Source organism: Thamnophis sirtalis, unplaced genomic scaffold (assembly GCF_051295495.1).
Source record: "Thamnophis sirtalis isolate CommonGarterSnake01/CBP01778 unplaced genomic scaffold, rThaSir2_p1.2 scaffold_1, whole genome shotgun sequence".
Taxonomy (NCBI): domain Eukaryota; kingdom Metazoa; phylum Chordata; class Lepidosauria; order Squamata; family Natricidae; genus Thamnophis; species Thamnophis sirtalis.
This window is the reverse complement of record NW_028261381.1, coordinates 17,604,535-17,623,336: the sequence shown is the minus strand read 5'-3', so window position 1 is coordinate 17,623,336 and position 18,802 is coordinate 17,604,535. Positions and strand designations below refer to the sequence as shown.

General features: G+C 42.4%; 1 pseudogene; it reads right to left on the bottom strand.

Annotated features, from left to right (window-relative positions):
* Window positions 1–13,454: 13,454 nt before the first annotated feature.
* Window positions 13,455–13,624, bottom strand: LOC148049347 (U2 spliceosomal RNA; annotated as a pseudogene).
* Window positions 13,625–18,802: the final 5,178 nt, after the last annotated feature.

Here is an 18,802-nt window from a genome sequence, read left to right as displayed (position 1 = left end):
TAAGGAAATATGTTTGCAAAAATACCTTCGATTATGAAGCCATAGCCCAAGCATCAAAATAACTTGTAGCAGTGGACCAATGGGTTGAGTCTGATTCACAATTCCTCTTAGTCTTCCTAGCAGCTCAGCTTGTATGCTTCTTTATCATAGTGTCTGTTTGCCTCTGCCTATGTGACCCATTTCCAAAGAAACACATCCAATCTTTTAAAGCCCTATGGGACTTAAATAAAATCTGGAAGCATTGATGTAAATAAGGAAGGTGCTGGAGGTTTGCCCTTTTGTTTTCCCCATGGTTTTTAAAAAAAAATAAAGACAGGTGAGTGATATCCAAAAGAATATATAACCTTGTAGGAGCTGTGTTTGTCTATGGAAGTGAGAATTCAGAGGAATCTGGTGGCACCATTTCTGATTAACAAATGTTACTAAAACGTCTAAGCTTTAATGAGTTATACCTCACTCATTTCATCAGACGTAGAGTAGCTCACTCCTTTCAACTCTTTAGGCTTCTTCCTGTTCCCAATGCAATCCGTATTTTTATTTTGTAATCCTTGTGCTATAATGGTTCCACCACAAAACCGCGGTAGACAAAAGCGCGCTCGACGAAAGCGCGTACGTGACGTCATCACAGCGCGATGAAAACATCGCACTGTGAGCGGTAAATTTAAAATTAAAGCGAAAACCTTACCCTAACCCCCCCAAACCTAACCCTAAATCTAACCCTAAACCTAACCCTTAACCTAACGCTAAACCTAACGCTAACCCTTAACCTAACGCTAAACCTAACCCTAACGCTTAACGTAACCCTAAACCTAACCCTTAACCTAACCCTAAACCTAAACCTAACCCTTACCTTTATGCGAATTGGCTTGCTTTAATTTTATTTTAATTTCAATTTAATTTATTTTTAATTTTTTTCGTCACGCTGCTGATGACGTCAGGTACGCGCTTTCGTCGAGCGCGCTTTTGTCTACCGCGGTTTGGACGGGTCACGGCTATAATATGTAGAATACTGTTTTTTTTGTGTGTGTTTCATGTAAAACTTGAATTTTAAGCTGTTCCGTGGGCAAAACCTTATTTGAAAAGGCTATTGAAATAAGGGGAGGCTTATGTTATTAAATACATCTGACTGCCACCTTGTGGCATCCATCTGAAGCTTTCCCACAACATCAGCATCTTAACGTCACTTAATCCATCTACCCATGAATGTATTATGTTCACATTCTAAATAAATTAACAATATTTACCAGGAGTCATTAAAAAGAACAAAAACAAAACAGGTGGATTGACAGCTGGCGTGAATGTGACTTTACTTTCATAAAAACATCTGAAGCTCTGATTGTGGTGCTTTTCAACAAGATGTTTCTGTTGTACTCTGCGAGCCTGTTAATCTGGAGAAGGCAGATCTAACGTGAGATCTCTTACTTAAAAAGATGGTCTTGGATAGCCGCCTGCTGGTAATTATCTTTCACATCTTTCAACAAGGGTATTTTTCATTTGTAGATATGGGGTTGCCCTTGATGAAGTTTATAGTTTTAATGTGTGCTACCGTATAGAGGCTCAGGAGAAAGGGAGTTGTTTTCCTGCCCCTGCTCATGCTGGGATTTGTTCCCAGCCATCATTTTGAAGTTTGCATATGATGGTTAAACAAAGAACTGAAAAGTAGTTCTGGCAGATTTTAACTCCCAGTGGGTATGTACTTTTCTTGGTATATTGTCATTGCCTTTGTTCCAGGATATGTTTTCAATTTGTTAGACTCTAACCTTATAAACCTGTAACTTCTTGGTGTCTCTCCTCCCTTTCACACCCAGGTCCAGATCTCCCTCCCCCTCTCCCCTCTCTCTGTATAATAATTTTTGATGCAATATAAGAAGATAGTGGTCATCTATAAACTGTACGGGATACAGGGCTAGGTAATTTGGGACTGCCTTACTTCAATTATATCTGCAGGCCTCCTCAAATCCAATAGGGCAGGCATGATTTAGGTCCTATCTTTGAAACTATGCCATCTAGTGCAGCAGTCCCCAAATTTTCCAGCTGGGGGTGGGGGGGGCATGTGAGTGGCAAGCATATGTGTTTACAACTGTGGTGAGTTCCTACCGGTTTGGCCTGGTTTGGCTGAAGCGATAGTGGTTTGGCGGCCTGGGTTGCTGGAACCGGCAGTGACCCAGGCCTGTCATGTCCCCGAACCGGTTCTCCAGGTAGCGCCATGGGTGCCGCTATCTTGTTTTTTGCTTATGTGCATGCGCAGAATAATTTTTATTGCACTGGGCATATGCATGCAGTGCGCATCAAGCATGTGTGAAGCATGTGCGCACCGCACGCACATGAGCGAATGAACCGGCAGTAGTGCCTGCCGGAACCCACCCACATTGCTCCATTTGAGCAGCGGGCGCACACGCCTTCCCCTTGCACAAGCACCCTCAGGTGCCAGTGCCCTCCGCTCATGGCAAATGAGCTTTGCTTGCCTGCTTGCCCATCTCTCCTGCAGCCCAGTTTCGAACAAGCCACCGCCCAGGGGTTGGGGACCCCTGATATAGTGGAATCCAGGAAGTATGCCCGCCCTGTGAAACAACACGTATTACTCTGTTCCCAGCCTAGCAAATTTGGGCCCAAGGTTCTACAGGTCCTTTTGGGTTTGAAAGCACTGACTCCATCAATAGGAGTGTTTAAGACTTAATTCCAAGGCAGCATAATAAAACCACATAATTACGGTAGCAATCAAAGAATATTCAAGAAGCCTGGAGAATGTAACACAGCACATGACAGCAATTAAAAATATACAAGAACACAGTAAGACAATGAAAGACCTTATGCTCCTTCTGCCAGTCAGGGAGCCTTAGAGAAATGACAGCAGGCAGACCCCTGCTTTGAAGCAAACAAGCACACTGTCATTAGATATGCATCAAAGCTTTATCCCATGGAGTTTCTCTGAGTATATAGACTTTGAACCATAATTAAGCACACCTGTTTTTCAGTGGTCTCATTGAATTTTACCAAGGGCGCAGAGGGTGAGTTATGTCAGAATACTTTCTGCCAATAGGGAGATGATCAAGGTTCAAGATTGAGGATTCCTGTCAAGAAAGACCATTAAAGCTAAGAAGTCTTCCTTTATAATGGGTAATAATGAGACCATCCCAAAGTTAAGGACTATCTGTTTCTCAAGGTTAATTGGATTGAAGATGAGAAAGACCATCCTACTTAACACAGGTATTTCATCAAGGACAAAACAATGAATACGACCAGAGGTAGGTTTCATAGAAGTTTACCACCGGTGTGTCTGTGTGTGCGCGCGCGTGGGTTCGAAAATGTGGCTAAATAGGACGGCATAGAGCTGGGGCAGGTGGGCGGGCCCATCTGCAGGTTGCCACTACCGGTTCGCCTGAATTGGTCTGAACCGGCTGAATACTACCTCTGAATATGACCCTTTTGCTGAATTCTGCACTACAGTACTGAATTATTACAAAATCATATAGAGAAAAAAGTATACATAACTAATAAATTTATCTTTGGCAATCTTCTAGTGGAACCTCCGGCACTGAACAGCATCCTTGTTGAGATCTGGGCGGGATTGGCCCTGTTGGAGTTGGTCTTTTTCCTAAGGGCTTGGGGCCAGGCTATTAATACAGCCTTACACATAATGGTTTGATTGTGTTGTAATTATTAGGGGGCTGGGCTTTGTTGTAACGTTACTTTATTTCTTAATTTTATGCTTGCATTGTGAGCCTACCAGATTGACAAGACTGAGATGGTCAGTTTGAATAAATAAATGAATACATCAATTCCATGAAATAGCAAGATTATTCCTGTCTCTTTTAAAGAAATTCCATCCATCAGTCATGCTTCTTGAAGGTCTTGGTACAGAAGTGGACAGTACCCCTTTTTGGTATAGTCTGAATACAAATTAGGTGCAGCTTTACCACATTATCTGGTTGTGAAGAGTAATTTCTATTACAGCTTTTTCTTTTTTAATCCTCTGAGCTCTAAAATAAAAATTGAGGGGGAAAATTAGTTCCAAGGCTGATTTTTCACATGTGATGGAATCCATCAAAGATCAATGTCCCTTTTGACACTTAGCAATTATTTTGTCCCTCCTACTTTACCTTTCAAAGAAATTATCCTGAAGATATTAAGGTTGTTTGGACAGAAACACAGCAGAGTTTTTAGCAGAAGCTATTTTTGCACACCACATAGTGGCAAGAAGCCTCAGAAAATATTTTACAAATGTCATTTTATGAAGCAAAGCAAAGCAAAAGAAGAAAAACATCTGCTTTAAATATCTCTGAAAAAGATTTGGGGTTCTCTGGCAAGGTAGATGCCAGCTACTAATCTTTGCAACTTTTCATAGAAATTGATTTGATTTGCACTTTTAGATCCCAGGAGTAGATAAGAACATCAGCATTTTGCAATTCACATGTTGTGATTTGATTCTTGTTTACCCTCACCAAATATACAAATGTATTACCCGATTGGAAATACATTTCAAAAATATGCATTTAAGTATTTATTTTTAAAAAAGATTAAATGCCTTGGGCTAGAAAAATGCTAATCAGTATGTTCCTAAAATATGCATCCCTCCCCCCTCTCAATTTATATACTTTCTTATCCAATTTAAATTTAGAAGAACGATTATCTGATAAAGAAAAAAAAATTCCAGCTTGTTTAGCTTCTTTATTTGGAAAAGGAATACATTCATATTCTTCCTTCTGAACGGCTTGGAAACTGCATCATTCTGCATGTCTGATTTTCATCATTGGCACTTTCTGAATAGTTACGCCCTGCTTCTTTTAGGCCAGCAGGATATTTAAATAACTTTCTCCAAACACCCAAGAGCACTAACATTAGCACGTGAATAGCTATTCACCAGAGCATATTAAAAAAAAAAAACACCTTTAAGAGATTAAATTGTGCCCTTGCAGAGAAGGACTCTTTGAATCTATAGTTCATATTCTGTTAGACGGCACTTTCTACAAGGACACAAGGGCCCACTTCCCAATCTCCGAATGTAATGAGGTTGGTAGACAATTCTGATTTACAGATAGGTCTTGACTTATGACCATTTGCTTAATGATTGTTCAAAGTTATGATGGCCTTGAAAAAAGTGACTTATGACTTGTACTCACAATGACAATGATTGCACCACCCCTGCAGTCAATGATCGCAATTTGGGCACATGGCAACCAGTGGTGGGTCCAGGATCCTGGTGCAACTGGTACGGTGCAACGGGGCCTGGCGTCCACCACATGCACATGTGCATCCGTTCTTACCTCCCCAACACCTCTGCAATGTTCCAGCTGCTCGGCGGAGCATCGCGCAGGTGCCGTACACTCCATGCACATGTGTGGAAGTGCTGAAGAGCTCAAATACAGGTGAGGAGCTCGGGCGGGTGGGTGGGCCCTCCGGAGCACCGTACTGGAATGGTACCCGGTGCTCCCGGCAGGCACCGTACTGGGGCGTGCCACCTGCAACCCACCACTGATGGCAACTGACTCACATATACCCCTTACTGCATTCTGCGGGCACATGGTTATGATTTGTGATCTTTTTTGCTTACTTCCAGCAAAAATTCCCATTGGGAAAGCTGGATTTGCTTATCAATGCATAATTCAGTTAATGAGTGAGTGATTGACTTAACAACTGCACGATTGGCTTAATGACCTCTGTAAAAATTGTCATAAAATTGGGACCAACTCAATTTTAATGACTTATGACAGAAATTCACATCCCAATTATACAGTTGCTTCTCACTGGCCACAGTGACTAGGACATTTGTCCTTTGTTCACTGCAGCAAAATTTTGTCTTACTTTGTGAAACCCAACATGCCTTAAATTGCCTCAATTACAGTTTTTAAGTGTCTATTTTATTTTACCTGAAGTAGAAACTGTTTATTGTAACTTGGAGAATTCTGGTCAGAGACTCTAAGGAAGAACTGCAGCCACCAGAACCCAGGAATCAACAACTTTTCAGGTGTCAAGGACCATGCACAAATTTATCCAATATCCTGGCTGCAAAGAACAGTTCGTAAATTAATGTTAATATATGTTATGTATATAAAATGGCCTAGATCTTGGGTACAAAAACATATATTGTAAGATTTGGCTATCTTGTGATTGTCAGGGTTTCGACGGATGCCCTAATTAATTCATGAGCCTCGAGCCAAGTTTCAAAAGAAATCCAGTTATTTATTAGGAGCAACATGTCAGCACTTCCCCCAGGGGAATCAGCTCCGCCCCATGTGATTTATGGCCCAACCATGACCCTGTTTTTCCCCTCCTCCCAGGTGTGTCATAAATCACATTCTCCAATGGATTGTTTTCATGGGCTGTAGAAAACACGCCTCTCCAACTGGCTCTGGTAACCTGGGATACAATCTGGAGAAAGGTATGCGTGGAATGTGCTTCTGGTTGTGGCAGTTCCTCCCTCCTGCCTATGGCAACTTGAGAGCAGGCCAGGAATGCTTTGCGAGTTGACAGTGATATTTTTGTCATTTTAAATCACTGTTTTTAATTTCCATGCTCAGTAGATGCTACTTTATGGTACCAGGTATCTCTCTGGACATGGACTGTTGATCCCAGCTTTGACATTCATGATTTTACAGAACTGAGTCTAAGAAAGTTTGCTGTGAAATCAGCCAGATGCTGAGTTCAAGAACTCTGGAACTTCCAAGCACATAGATAGACAACACTGGCTTATATTTCAATAGACTAAAAGGGCCATTTCACCTCTGTCATAGCAGCCCTGTAATAGACTATTGATTCCAAGCACCATTTTCTATTTCTTTGTAATTGAATTGTGCACATAAACATAAGAATCTGCAGGATGAGGACAATAAAGGGAAAGTGGCATTGTGGGATCAGATTTATGACGGCTATACTGGAACACAGTGAAGTAAACATTAATTTTCTCATTGTCTTCTGAATGGCTATGATTAAAAAGCAAATTTGTGTACACTTTAAATGATATGTGATTTCACTCCCTAATCTTAAATTAGACACCATACAATTATTTAAACATTCAATTCCCCCTTTTTAATGGCATTCATATATACCTGCTTCTTCTTCTTTCAGATCGCATCGATTTTTCCTGCAAGCACTATTTTCATTTAAGTAAAGGAAACATCAACATCTCTTTCCTCCCCCCCCCGCTTTTTCTTTTCTTTATTTCCTGTACAGCAAGTGAATTGTTTGCAGTAAAAGAAAGCGGGGCTGCAGCATTTATTCTAAAAGTGAAGCCAAGGTTGATTCCAGAATCCTTTTGCATTTTTATTTACCAGCCTCCTCAAAACCGTGCTGAATTCTGTGATAGTCAAGATTGATTAAAATCATGTGTGTAAGAGGTGAGACACAAAAGACATTGGCGGGAAATGAGATACCTAAGGGACACTAAAGGATTGTGCACTTGATGTGTCATTTAAATGGAAGAAAGTTTAGTAAATGACCTTGTAAGTACACATAATGCAGGTAATCTGCTGGTATAGATGTAGACAAGATGCTCAGCCCAAGGCCTGTTCACCATATGCAGCAGAGAAGGTCTCATTCTTCTCTGCTGTAACACTAACAGTATTACAGCGGTGGAAGAGATCTTGGAGGTATTTGTGCTCCAAATTGTTGTTTTCCCATTGCCACTGGTGATGTTGGAGGTGATGCATCCAGGTAGGGTGTTATACTTATTTCATTTAGAGTGCTATAAAAATGGTATCTACAGTCATCTTCCCTTCCCTTCCCAGAGCAGAGAAATGGACATATTACATTACAGAATCTTTAGTACTGTTTGAGCTTGGTTATTTGCTTGTAGACGCTTCATTACTTGACTAGCAATATCATCAGTGCTAGTGAGTGTGGGGTTTACTCCACCAGGATTGATAGAGTGTCATTACACCATGACTTGAAATACCATGTTACATTACAGTCAGTGGTGGGATTCCAAATCTTTTCCTACCAGTTCTATGGAAGCGTACTTTCTACGTGTCCCAGAACACAAAAGTCTGCCCTTGGTGTCAGTGCTGCTGAGCTGAACTGCTTTTTAGATCAGCTGATACACAGCAATCTGCTCTGCCGTGCGAATCAGCTGAGGTAAAAAACAAGGGAATATAGGACAGGGAATAACGGGGGCAGTATTTGCCGGTTCTCCGAACTACTCAAAATTTCCCCTAATGGTTCGCCCGAACTGGTCCAAATCGGCTGAATACCTCCTCTAATTACAGTCATATGAAAAAGAAAGTACACCCTCTTTCAGTTCTATGGTTTTATGTATCAGGACATACCGTACGTATGGAAGAAGTAAGGGTGCATTTAGTTTTCACATATGGCTTCTCCATTTTGTGCTTTTTGGGGGGCTAAAAGAAATATCATTTCTTTTCTTTTGTAAAAGGAAAGAAATAAATGATGACATGGTGTAACAGGTCGTGTGTTGTTGTTCATCTGAAGTTTCACTTTTAAGAACTGCTAAGGAACAGATGATTTTTACTATGTCCTGAATGATATGTAAAACCACAGAATTCAAAAGAGGGTCTACTTTCTTTTTCACATGACTGTATGTCATGTCTCAGTATATGGTTTTTTTTTTTTTTTTTTTACAAAACTCCCTAGTATTGAAAAGGAACAGGGTGTTCTTTATTTTTATGTTGTATTTATCTTGGGTGTTCTTTATTCTGAGAATTGAAGAAGCTTCTTGGATGAGAAGTGAAACGTTTTAGTTCCAAAGGTTTTATTTCTTTTAAAAAACACTAATATTTCATCATTCGTCAATCATTAAAACATTGAAGTACAATTTTTTTTGTATGCCCCTCCCTCCCTCCACCCCCCCAACCCTCCTCCTCCTCCCCCCCGACTTCCCAGAACCCGTACACGGTATGGATTTTTAACTAACACAGTCTAAAATATATTGAGAAAAAAAGAAATAAAGAAATTAATGACATTCTACATTGACCTTAGCTTCTTCTTACTGAACTAACTTTAAACAATTTAAATCATTTCTGATCTTAAGCATAGGCTAACTGGAATTTCTTGGTCCCGTATTTATTTTGTATATAGTCAATCCATTTTTTCCAGTCTCGTTTATATCTCTCATTTGAGTGATCTTTAAGATATGCAGATATTTTAGCCATCTCGGCTAAGTTTGTGACTTTCAATGTCCATACTTGGATTGTAGGCAAGTTTTCCTTCTTCCAGTATTGCGCCACCAACAGTCTTGCTGCAGTTATTAGGTGCAGAATCAAGTTAGTCTCTACCACTGTAAAGTCAGTACATATACCTAGTAAAAATAACTGAGGAGTAAACTTTATCCTTCTTTTAAAAATATTTTGCATAACCCACCATATTTTTATCCAGAATGCCTTAACCTTTTGGCAGGTCCACCATATATGATAATATGTAGCATCGAGAGAACCACACCTCCAACATTTAGGCTGTACATTCGGATACGTAGAAGCCAACTTTTTGGGATCTAAATGCCATCTATAGAACATCTTGTAAAAATTTTCTCTCAGATTTTGAGCTTGTGTAAATTTCAAAACGTTTCACAAGAAGTGAAATGTTTTGAAAGAAAAAAAAATGTTCAGTTGCCTTTTGGGGAAAAAAGCAGCGTTGGGACAACTATGACCTGGATGATTGATAATCCTCATAGACATTTATCCTGGATGGCATTTGTAGTTACACTGACCACCAGGAGGCACCACGGGATCAATTTTTTTTCTTTGAATTCAGTGCAATTCCCAGCCAAATGTCTGAATAACATCTGGCTCCCTGCATTTGGAGAGTCCCAATAAGGCTGAAAACAATCAAATGGTGACTCATGTCGGCCAGTGTTACTTCCTTTTATTACATGTACAATATCAAGCTTTACCCCCTGTCTTTCTTTCAGATGCTTGAGAGAGAGTGTGTGTGTCATTCGGTTTCATTTTCAATAAGCCAGTAAACTAGATGAGGTCAGGATATAATGTCAAGACAAAATCCAGCTAGAAAACCAAGGAGTCTACGAAATACCCTGCAAAATCTGCCCTGCCATATAGATAGGATAAACGAATGGGAGAATAAATTGCATGCATTGCAGAACCCAAGAACAGAGTAAGAAAAAAAGAAAGAACTTCCTCCCTTTTCCAGCACCTTAAAGCTACAAGACATGAAATTAATTTTGAAGGAACCAGGTTAATCTCCAAAACTGAACACTTCAACAGGAGAATAATTATGGAAGCTATTGAAATAGAGTAACACCCCCACAACATGAATAAAGTGACGATAGCTCTCGCCTACCAAACATCTGGAAACCAGCCCTAGTCAACAAACGAGCCCCACCCACCACCCAGGCCGTTACAACACGAAACAACAATGGACACACAGCCAGCACCAATCAGCACCAATCTACCAATCATGATAAAATCACACGACCAATCATTCCACTTACTGAAACAAAGCCAGCACTCCATACCCCCCCCACCAAGATTTATAGAAAGGCGGCAGCTTCAATCACATTTTAAGCCCAAAACCCAGCCTGAAGATGGCAAGTGAGACCTCGCTGAAATGTTGCCAAGACAATCTCAATCTTACATGGGAAAAGATCCGAATACAACAAGACAGCATGCATTCATACATACATACATACATACATACATACATACATACATACATACATACATACATACATACCAGGGGTGGGTTTCAGGTGGTTCGTGGCGGTCCCCGCGAACTGGTTGGTCGGCGAACCTGGAAGTAAGTAACTTCCGGGAACGCCGAAGGATCCACCCACCCGCCCGCGTTTCTTACCCGGTTTTGACGAGTTCTGCGCTTCCACGCATGCGCAGAACGCATACAGCGCCTGCGTGATCCTCCAGGAGCAGCTGGAGCATCACACAGGCGCTAGTACGCATGCATGCACTGCGCGCGTGTACGAGGACGCCGCCGGCCCTGTTCCAACCGAACCGGTTGGAACGGGGCGAGAAACCCACCCCTGATACATACATACATACACATACACACACACACAGTGTATGTGTGTGTGTGATGTCAAAGCACCTGGTATGCTAGATATATAATTTCAGATTTTATATTTCAGATTTTATAATTTCATCTCTTGTGTTTTATGGAAATGTGGTGTGAATGCGCCATACGCTGATGACAGAAATAAAACTGGATTTCTTTGAAAAGAGCAACTAGGGAGGCCTCAGATGTTCCAATTTGATTTCTTTTACTCAACCTCCATCATACGATCTTGGCTAGGACCCTATCAGACTCTATGCTAGTGGATACCTACAATTCCCACTTGGCCAGAATAAAGGTTTCAGGGTAGAATTTGAATTATACTCTGGCATAAGAATGGCTCACATTCATCAGAGAGGCAAAGTGCCAGTGGCCGACTTGAGGCAGCAGCTGTGCTCTTATGGCCTTCGTTACATGTGTTTCCAAGGCCCAAGAAAATATCCTCTCCCCCCTTCTTGTTTCATACTGCTCAGATAATATAACTGATTTGTTTTACTTTGGAAAAGAGAAAAGGGCCTGAGGGAAGATTTAAAAGGATAACATCATTTAATCAGAGGTGGTATTCAGCCGGTTCGGACCGGTTCGCCCAAACTGGTAGTGGAAATCAAGTGGGTGGGTGCCCACCAGTGGTGGGTTGCTAATCCCGTTCCAACCGAACCGGCGGCGTCCTCGTGCATGTGCACAGTTCACGCATGCGTCTTAGCGCCTGCGCGATGCTCCAGCTGCTCGTGGAGAATCGCGCAGGCGCTGTATGTGCCATCCAGCTGCTCGCGGAGAATCGTGCAGGCACTGTATATGCCAGGTGCCTGTGTGGAAGCGCAGAAGTCTTCAAAGACCGGTAAGGAGCGCAGGCGGGCGGGTGGGCCCTTCGCCGTTCCCAGAAGTTTTTTACTTCCAGGTTCGCCGACCAACCGGTTCGTGGAGACCGCCGCGAACCGGTTGAAACCCAACCCTGGAGCCCACCCACTCCAGCTCTTTAGGCATATTTAAGCACATTTTCAAGTCGCGTGATCAAAGCTTATGCACGGAAAGCTGAGTGTGTGGACCTGTGTGTGCTCACGTTTGCAAACTGGTAGAGAAAGCAAGTGAATACCACCCCTGCATCTAATGAATATTTGAACTTGCTGGTTATTTCAAAATAAAGTGGATGGGTAGAAAGGCAACTTCAAAAAAAAAAAAAAAAAAAAACCCTGCCCATATCTTATGATATAAGAACTTTTGAGAGTCCTCAGGAGCTATAAAAGAAGTTCTGGTTGACTTCATATGGGCGGTAGATAAAGGGCTCTCCATCCCTGTACTAAGGACTAACTGGTTGAATCAGGCCTCAGTAAAACAATGGAATAAATAACTGGTCAGGCATTGAGGAAAATACAATATATATTATTTTAAACAAAAACAATATATTATGTCCTTATTGTAATTCTGGAAATAAATGAACTATTACAGTGGATCAGCATGAGGGAGTTAGCGGTTATCCTTGCCAAGTATGCAAGATTGTTTGTGTTTTTTCTCTCCTTTGCAACAGGAAGGGATTTGCTTCACACAAACTATCCCAAAATAGCAATTCTGTAAGAGAAATCTGTCAGTCTTCAGTTGATGTTAACTGTTCCTCATCAAAGCCCACTTGGAAAAGTGGTATTTGAATCAAAAATCCCCACAAGTGCTTATTGGAAAGTGGTATTGTTAGCTCTCGCTGGATGGAACTTTAGATATGATGCAGGAAGCCATTGATTTAATCTTCTCTTCCATGTTGTTGATATTCTTCTGTAGTTCAAATCAGCTCCACCTATGAGAATCATTTTGATCGGGAGAGTGGCATAAAAAGAATTAGTTGGAAAGAGAAGCGGGGAATGGCTGTAAAATAAAGACGCCGTCCATTTTGATCGTGAGGGAAGAGCATGCAGAGGGAGAAGCAAGTCCGTGGGACTAGCTCAAGGTCCCTGCCATTTTGGTCCTTTATCACGCCCATCTTTCCCTTCATATCTCCAATTTTTGGAAGAAAATGAAAATTAAAGAGATGACAAGACTGAACATCGACATCTTAGGAATCAGTGAACTAAAAGGGACAGGAATGGGTGAATTTAATTCAGGTGACCATCAGTTCCCACGTGACCCAACAACTGTGTGATCGACAAAATAGCGCCGACAAAATAGCGCCAATTACAACACGACATCCTAATCGCGACGACAACTTCGCGTTGATAAAACCGCGATGACAAAAGCGCGATGATGACAACTGCACACCATGTAAAAGTAGTAGAAATTTATTATGTCAATAAATAATTTAAAAACTCAAAAAAAAAAAAAAGAATTAGTTCACTCATCTCTCTCTTCCTTTTAAAATCTTGGTCCAATCTTAATTCTCTCTCCCCCTTCTCTGTGTCTTCTTTAAAATCTATCTTCTAGTTTTTCCCCTTGGCGGCTCTTTAGAAACAACAGTAACAACTGTTAGTTTTACCATGACCTTGAGTTCATAATTTAATGTCTTAGCCAGTCATCTCTAGTGTGGTTTCTTCCAGCAAAACTGGTCTTCAACAAGCTGGGTTGTAGGAGGGCAACTGGTTAATTTATTTGATTGTTTTCTATATTGGCTTCTACCTAGCTTGCTCATAAGATACTACACTTGATCTTAGCCAAAAGGCCGAGAAGCTCATAAGATATTTTCATGACTGAGGTCTGAGCTGATGGATGCTTGACCTTGACCTTGATGTTTCCTGAACTTCTTTCAGACAAAATCTCAATAGTTTTCTCCTATGGAGAGAAAGAGAGGAAAGTATGCCCGATATGGGATACCTTATTTCCCCCAAAATAGGACGGAGTCTTATATTTTGGGGGGGCTCCAAAATAAGCACTAGGGCTTATTTTTGGGAGATGTCTTATTTTTTTTCATGTACAGGAGACCCACTTCTTCTGCTTGCTCATGGCCACAATGGACCAGGAGACTGCGTAGCACACTAGTGTCACCACCAGGAGGCGGGGGTAGAATTGCCCCGTGTGCCCTACACAGGCTTACCTCATGGCCTCGCAGTCAAACCATTGACACCACAACATCTGCCTCATCTTGTGGCAGTGGCTCCAGCAGCTTCACCCAGCAGGACCCTGAGTGGTTGCTGGACAAATTCTGCTTGCTCTTGGCCGCAAGAGAGCAGGCAAGTTGAGAGACGATGGGATGGAGTGGATGAAGGGCCGTGGGAGAATTGTCTTCACATCCCTCAGCTTTCCCACAGCCTGCACATCACATCATGATCTCTTGCATTCCCCCTGCACCTCTGCCTCTGCCTGCTGCCAGTGCTATCGCATAAAGATAAGCCTCCTGCAGCCGGCCGCCCACTCTGGCCCACCGACTCTTGGTTTTCCTGCATCCCATGCAGCGTGGCCAGATTGCATGCCTCCCCTGTCTTTGCCTTTGCCTGCTGATTGCACAAGTAATCAACTCACCTGCACTGCACAGGCTGCGGTTGCTGCTGGACACTGTTGACCTCCCACGTCCTCGCTGCCTTTGTTGCTGGCCATGCCTCCTACTGATGCTGACCTTAAATAGGGCTTATTTTTGGGATAAGGCTTATATTAGGAGCACACTAAAATCAGTCTAGGTCTTATTTTGGGGGTAGATCTTATTTTCAGGGAAACAGAACATATATCCGTGATGGTGAACCTATGGCACGTGTGCCAGAGGCGGCATGCAGAGCCCTCTCTGTGGGTACGCACTCCATCGCCAGCAGCTCTTCTGGTTTCCGGCATGCCGGTCAGCTGGTCTTCGCGGGCACCGGAGCACCAGAAAACAGCCTGAAAGTGGCCCAAAAATGGTAAAAAGAAAACCCAGGCCGTTTTCCAGGCTTTCGGGCTGTTTTTAAAGCCAAAAACGGCCTGAAAATGGCCACAAAATGCCCTGAAAATGACCCCAAAAGAGCTGAAAATCTACCAAAAAACACGCATGCGCATGCCAGCCGGCTGGTCTTTGGGTTTCCAAAGCTCCAGTGCACACGTGTGCATCAGGGGTGGGTTTCTTGGCCCGTTCCAACCGGTTAGGTTGGAACGGGGCCGGCGGCGTCCTTGTGTACGTGCGCAGCGCACGCATGCGTACTAGCATCTGTGCAATGCTCCAGCTGCTCCTGGAGGATCGCGCAGGCGCTGTATGCATCCTGCGCATGCGTGGAAGCGCAGAACTCATCAAAACCAGGTAAGGAATGCGGGCGGGCGGGTGGGCCCTTCGCCGTTCCCGGAAGTTACTTACTTCCCGGTTCGCCGACCAACCGGTTCGCGGGGACCGCCGCGAACCAGTTGAAACCCACCCCTGGTGTGCATGCTCGTTCCGGTTGGAGCACTCGGTGCCGAAAAGGTTTGTCATCACTGCTATATAGGATTTACCTAAATAACTATCTACCCAGAGACCTTATGATGGAAATCACTTTAAAAATATCCCCATAGTTTAACAGTGGTAGGTGTGGATTTTTTTTGCTACCAACTTTTTTTTTAATTGATTTGCACCTTCCCTCCCTCCACCAAAAATCTGTGGTAATATCCACATGAGGTTCTTTAAGGACAGTTTGGAAGAAGATCTGATGTTGATTCGTTCTCTTTTAACAAAGGTCTTTTTGAACAAAAACTTTAGGATCCTTATTCTAAGAGTCAATCATACTTCATTACTCCTAAAATCTGGAAACTGAATGCCACTGGCATGAGAATGCATTAGCTGATTTTCTGCAGTGCTGTCTATTTTGATATAATGCTGATGCTGTTATTTTTTGCAATATATTCCAACTGGCATGGGAGTTGAAGGCATAATTTTCATTACACGCTGCTACACCAGATAGCAAAAAGCAACAACCCTGATTAATCCTTGGATCTCACCCAATGGTGCAGCAAACTAATGTGGTTTTCAAAATGAAAATGAGGGCTGCCTCATTCATTCAGAAGTGCAGTTAAGTAAAAGCCACAAAATAAATATGAGGGTCCTTTATTATTCATTGTTCCGGTAGGATTTTTCTATTCTTTTCTTTTTTACCTTTAAATTAAAATGTTTGTGAACTCTGAGGAAGGACCTTTCTTATTAATATTGCTTTGTATATTGGAAAAGCTGTAAACTGAAGAACAAATTGGGCCTTATTTTTATTCTGAGGTGATGCATTGTCTTGGCAGCAGCAAACAATAACAATAAATGAAATTTCCCCAAGAGAAGTTGTCCACAGAACCTGAGCAGGCTAGTTTTGTAAAACAAAGAAAGTTCTAGTCAGCAGATTTCAGCTGCCCTTGGACTCTTCCTCGTGGCTGAGGTAAACTATTAAATCCACCATCTTTGGGCAGAAAATTATGTCAGCATAAATTCTGCCATCTCAAATGCAATCTTTATTTACCAGGCAAGCAAATGGTGCCATCCTTATAGTTATTTGAGCCAAGTTTATTTATTAAATTTTTATGCCACTCATCTCCCCTCCGTGCAAGCAAAGTGCACTCACATTTACGAACCAGTAGGGAAAGTAAGCGAATACCACCCCTCATATAGTGTCATTAAAGCCAGAATGCAGTACGATATACATTATGGTCTTGCTTAAAAAACTGTGAAAACTGCAGTGGCATGACATGATCCTAGGAGCATTGTTGTCAAGTGGGAGAAATCAGGAAATCGAGGCAGTTCAAATGAATATAAAGGTTGATCACAAGCTGAAGGTCTCTACAAGAATCTGAACTACTAACAGTCAAAAGCAAATTGGCAGTAGATAAAAGTCGATGGAATTCAAAGTGGGCTGAACTTAGATCTCTTCTGGGTGTGAAGGAACTTGAGATTGATGACATGTTTGACCCCTCCTTCAGACTCAGCCTGGTCATCTTCTACATCTGCCAATTGTTCCTCTGATGGTAACAGTACTAGCAGCACTAGCAGAAGAATGCAGCAATATTTTCTGGTTAAAATCAACCACTTCCCCCCTATGTTATCTGGTCATTCCACATGCTCCAGTAGGTTGGATACACTTGAGATCTTTTCCATGAAACAGTACCACTGATGGGATCCAGGAGGCATAGCTCTTCTGTGGTAGCACCTGTCCTCTGGAATGATCTCTCCTGTTTCCTGAGCAGTGACGTGTGGTGAGGTTTATGGCTGATGAAGCAGCAATTTTTTTAGACTTGTGGACTTCAACTCCCAGAATTCCACAGCCAGGCATGCTCAGTTCCGATTTAAAGCGACAGCATTTGTTTTTCTCCTTTGCTAAATAAGTTTCCTTCTTTTTATTCTTTTTCTTCTCCCTTCCCCTCCTTCCTCCCTCTCTCCCTCCCTCCCCCTCTCTCAAACACACACACACACACACACAAAGTTGCACCAGGAGGATGAAGTTTGAATTCCTCCCCCTCCCTCCGACCCACACGTACCTTTTCCAGCTGTTTCAGAGAGGATTTCAACTCTACTCTTGCCTCTCATCATGAAAAGAAAAAAAAATGTAAAAGGAAAAGGCAAGAGCTGAGGTCAGGCTGAGCTAGTTGCTGCCAGAGTCACCATGGATGACTCTGCTTAACTGCTTAAAAAAGCCTCTAAAAAAGCACCCGCTACAGGAGGAGGCAGGAGAACGACGTGCCTCATCTATGGCAGGAATTTTTCAGCTTTTAACCCTTGTTTAACTCTGCTCGAGTGATCATAAAACGCCTAAAGTCAGACTAGATGAGGCACGTCATTCTCCTGCCGCCTCCTGTAGAGGGCACTTTTTTAGAGGCTTTTTTAAACAGTTAAGCACTAAGCAGAGTCATCCATGGTGACTCTGGCAGCAACTAGCTCAGCCTGACCTCAGCTCTTGCCTTTTTCCTATTAAATTTTTTTTCTTTTCATGATGACAGTGGTGAGGCTCTGCCTCCCCTGCCTCCCCTGACTGCACGTCCCTGTTCCTGAGATATAACTGGCTCCAACCCTATTGGCTTTCAGAAAAGCAGATAAAAACTAAGCATTTTCTTTAGATTTTTTGTGGGGAAGATAAGAGGATTGATATTTTCTCATTTGGAGAGGAAGGCAAATTGCCTCCTAATGTATTGGACTTTGAACTAAAATTGTTTTGTTTTGGACTTGTTGTATGCTTCCTGGGAAGCGAGCAGATATTATATGCATATGGGCATATGTACTGTATATATGTATATGTACATACGTATACATATATACATATCTATATAATATCTGCTGTCTTTAGCTACACCCCCTTTCCCTCCAAAACAATTTAGCCTGTAACAAGAATTACATTGGCTCCATAAGAAGGGATTGGTTGCTTAGCCTATGGTTTGTCAGCCTAGAGAGGTAGCAATGCAATTCAACTCCAGTTACAATCATTGTGGGTGACACTTCTAGTTATCCATGCCTACCTTTTGTTGCATTTGCTGCCACTGGGTGTAGAGGCTGGTGTTGATATTTAGAACTTAATGCCACCATTTCCTAAAAGTGGTTCTAGGTAAGGCAGTTCAAGTTTTCTATATCTTAAAAGACTTTTGTTGTTGGTGATGTTGGTGTGTCCTTCTTTCTCTGGTCCAGTGGTGGGATTCAAATATTATTTTACTACCGGTTCTGTGGGCGTAACTTGGTGGGCATGTCTTGGTGGGCATGGCAGAGGAAGAATACTGCAAAATCCCCATTCCCTCCTCACTCCAGGGAAAGGTTACTGCAAAATCCCCATTCCCTCCTGATCAGCTGGGACTCGGGAGGCAGATAATAGATGGGGGCAGGGCAAGTCAGAGGTGATATTTTCCGGTTCTTCAAACTACTCAAAATGTCTTCTACCGGTTCTCCATAACTGGTCAGAACCTGCTGAATATCACCTCAGCTCTGGTCCCCCCCTCTGTCCTTCCCCCACTCTCTTTC